This window comes from Crocodylus porosus, unplaced genomic scaffold (assembly GCF_001723895.1).
Source record: "Crocodylus porosus isolate Cpor-Errol unplaced genomic scaffold, CroPor_comp1, whole genome shotgun sequence".
In the NCBI taxonomy this organism is placed as follows: Eukaryota; Metazoa; Chordata; order Crocodylia; family Crocodylidae; genus Crocodylus; species Crocodylus porosus.
The window spans coordinates 1,166,894-1,171,132 of record NW_017728910.1 but is presented as its reverse complement, the minus strand read 5'-3'; the positions used below and the strand labels follow the sequence as shown (position 1 = coordinate 1,171,132).

The 4,239-nt window shown below is 39.8% G+C and overlaps 1 protein-coding gene across 3 annotated transcripts in view; it reads right to left on the bottom strand.

Annotated features, from left to right (window-relative positions):
* The window catches only part of MED12L (mediator complex subunit 12 like), a 300,171-nt gene that overhangs the window by 295,618 nt on the left and 314 nt on the right, over positions 1-4,239 (bottom strand). The window lies entirely within an intron of this gene.

Here is a 4,239-nt window from a genome sequence, read left to right as displayed (position 1 = left end):
GGGGGGCGGACTTGAAGACCTACAAGGTCCCTTCTGACCCTATTTCTATGATTCTATAAAGGCCCTCTGCACTATGTGCTACCCAACCCCTTCCTTTGCAAGGCATTGTCTCCACAGTGCTGTAGCTGCACTGGCACAAACCTACATGGACCAGCTTTATACTACTACAGCTTACCCTGATTTCAAACAATGGTATTAAGAAATAGCATCTCCCTAAAATAGATAACACACACAAAGATAATGTATTGTATTAGTTAGGTCTTCTGAAAGATGTGCTGCATTGCTTGGGGTGGGGGGGAAAAAAGAGGACTAGTATGAATAAGAACATTTCTGCTTTCAAAATGATTATTCAGAATAGAGATTTCATTACTCTGGAAAGCAGAAAATACTGAACTTTAAGTCTGTGAATGCAAAAAAACAAACAGTTCTGGAATGACTAGGCACAAGCAACAAAAACCCCACCAGGTGCTTGGGTGGTCATGAAAATAGTAAATGATTTGGTTTTTTCCCTTTTGTGAAGAATCCCTTTTACCTGTACCTTTGTAGATCCTAAAGAGAGTAGAATTAGTCTCAATCTATATTAAGAAAACCAGATTAGAGGTTTCTCCAACAGACTAGATTGGAAATTGGAAGTCTTAACAGAAAAATTAATACTAGATGCAACATGATAATATTTTAATCTAGGAGACCTAAGGCTTGAGAAAAGCCATACCACCCACTCCATGTTCGCAGAAGGTGGTGAAACCCATCCGTATGGTGGAAATTCCTCAAAGTGATGCACTAATTTCTGAGCTTAGAATTCAAGTTCAGTTGTTAGATTTCTTAAATTGCTTGACAAAACTTGTAGAAAATGCTATTAAAATAGCTAAATCCCATAAAGTCAAAAGGGGCTACTCATATGAGTAAATCGTAAAGGAACTAGCCCTAATGATAGAATATATTATTCAGTTCAAGTCTAATGGCTTAACTCTGTGTTAGACAGGAATTAATGTAAATTGTATTTTGTTCAGAGAGGGTTCATCATCTTGCCATTCTAGAAGTATTAAAAAGGGAGCAGAGGGAATAAATGTAGGTACCACACTTTCATTCACAACCCCTGCCAGTTTAGGTTTTCCCTTCCTGTGTTATTGTATGAAAGATCCAGACAGTGCCTACTACACTTGAATTCAAGTACAAAGTACTGTCAAGTGTTTAAAATAAACACCACAAGAGACAGAAAAGGTTAATTTCCTCAAATCTGTTCCTTTTATAGTAATCTTGGGTTTTAAAAGCAATCACAGTAGGTAAACACATTCAGACAAAAAGTGCGATTTGTAAGCATTCTTTCAACCACCCCTATTCTGACAAAACAGTTCTTTAAACTGTACAACTCACTTTGCCTGAATAGTACTTTTAGTCTATTTTATTACTGGATTTCAGGAACAATTCTAATTTTGACCCACATGCTTACTGAAGTTCAGAGAAATACAGAAATATTGGAGGACACAGAATGCAGGCCCTGGAACCCAGCAGATTTCATTCTTGTACTGACTTATGGCAAAAACAGATCCAAGTCAGAGGGCTTGAGAATTCATTTTGAGGGTGTTGCTAGTTCTGGGTGGAGTATGAAACCAAGAAAGGATGGAAAAATGGTTTGCAACACAAGCTAATCAAAAGCAAGTACTACAGTTTACTACTACAGTTTCTTGAATTAAACATAATATCACCTTCCAAAAATAATTAGAGAGACTAGAATGATGCTGGTAACGTTACTTCATACTGTACATGCTTGGTGGAACACACGTTACATTGCAACATGTGCACATGAAATGAACTAGTATCTCCCTTTAAGCCACGTTTCAATAAATTCTCATGACAAATAATAATAGGCCTGTTGCAGTTATTTTTGCTTGCTAATAACACCCATGCAATGTGTTCTAAATATTAACCATCTGGACACTTGCTGCTTTCATTCTTGTCACAACTGGCCACATTTATAAATGTATCTGCAAAATTCAATCCACTGCCTACCTAAAAATATGCAACATTCTAGAGCTAAAATTGATCTGTGCATATTGTTACAGTTTAGTTCAAACCTAGTTCTGTGAGCTTGGTCAAGTTGGCCTGGAGAAAAATGTGACACAAACACTTCTAATACCTAACCTACACAGGTAGGTAGACAATACACATGGCCTAAAGGGTGGAGGGAGCAACAATGATAAGAAATTCAGGGATGCTTACAGAGTTGGTGATAAGCCAGCTTTTATTTCTCTCATTATTCCAACCCCATCCAAAAACAGCAGTGACCTAAGGGTACCACCTGATGGCCAGTTAGGTGACCCATGTGAATTAGCAGGTGGTCCAAGTCTAATTCAGAAGGACATGTGCATGTCTTTGAGTCACCATCCAGATTAACATTAATTAACATGAATAGCCTGGTGCTATTCTTACCCAAGAAACTTCACACAGTGTGCCAGGATACTCAAGGAATATGGAGAAACTTACAGAGTAGGTGTAGCATGAGCAGTAGCAATGAAAGCTTCATCCCCAGGTTATACTACCAACTTTCATAAGCATTTAATTTCACCAAAAAAATAACGTGGGTGAAGGGTGGGAATTGGGAGTGCTAGAGGAACAGTACCTCTGTCCACCAAGAGCAGAAATGGTAGGAAATGAAAATATATTGCAGCGTGCTGTCATGACAAACCAGGGTACTGTGAGCCTGATCCAAATTGAAAACAGAGCCAACAGAAAAGTGAAATATGCTCTTTGACTTATTTCAACTTTAGTTTCATCTACACAGTGATTTACAGAACCCAGGACACAAAGGGCAGACTTTTATCCAGCCTTCAACTGCCAGAAGAATCACCTTGAAGAAGAAGTTCTGAACATAAAAGAAATAAGGGTGAGACAGAAAAGTCTGACAATCAATTACTCTGGCTGTCAATATTTCTGCATCCTATATTTTTTTTTCCTTTTCCCAGAGAAGCATCAACATATTGCCAATCCTGAATTACTCTCTCGGTCCTAAATATAGATATTAACCAAAATTCTACATGCATTCATTATGTCACTCAAGAAAAGAACAACATAGTGGCCATGATCAAATATTAGGATATTTCAAAGCAAAAAGTGCAAAGCCCCTTCCCTATTGGTTAACTAAAATCTGGAAAAATAATTTTTTTTCAAATTTCTGAATCCCCTGAGCAATATTTTCCTTTAGAATGAAACATCACTCAGAGATCATTGCTTAATAGCTACAAAAATACTTCTAAACATTAAACTCTCATGTGAGATGCCCTTTGAACTAAAAATTACTGAGACTAATTTCTACAGCCTCTGCTTTCCATATGGATTACCTGCAAGTATTTGAACATACCAACACACACTAAGAGCAAGTTGCAGTCTTGGGGACTGCAATTGTTAATTTTAATTGTAAAACTGGAAAGCAGGTTTTGTTAAAACTTGCTTTAAGGGGAAAAAACACACCCCACCAAACTACTGTAATAGCACAATATCAATGTGTATACGTCCCTAAAGTTTTAACCTAAGAAAACATAACGCCTCGTGTTATTTTAGTGACCTTGCCTGGTTAATGCATAATCAGTATTCCTCTTTTCCCCTGTCCTTTCCAGAGCACAGAGTTATGGTTTGTTTTTTTAAAAATAACTCTCTCCAAGGACAAATTACTACAATTTGGATGAGGTCACAGTAGCAAAAGAAAAGTCTCACAGGCAAAACGGTTTACAGGTGACTAGCTTTAACCCATAAGGAAGAAAAAAACTCTATGATTAACTAGAAGGTGAGTTAAAAATAAAAATAAAAAAAGTCCCATGACAAATTGAACAGAGGGGGAGAATTTTAACAAGCAATTATTTTGCAAATAACGACCTGTTAATTGCAGCCTAGCCTGCCCAGGGAATGCCCTCGTGACTGTCCCTGCTGCCGGGACCCCAAGTGCCGAGGCCGGGTACCTCCAGGTTTGGGCTCGGCAGCTGACACCGGTCCCTGCTGCCATGCAGCTCCCCTGCCTACAGCGCGGCAGCCTCCATGAAGACGGAGCCGGCGCTGTCATCTCCCCCCGTGCTCGGGCCAGGGCGCAGCACAGCCGGGCAGCTCCCCCTCCTCTCCCCGGGGCAGGCAGCGGTCCCGCCGCCCGGGCTCCCAGCCCCGAGCCCCAGGCTGGCTGCAGAAAATGCAAGTCAGGGGCGGGGGTGCGTTTCCTCGCAAGCCGACATTTTTCAAAAGTTTAAAAGGATT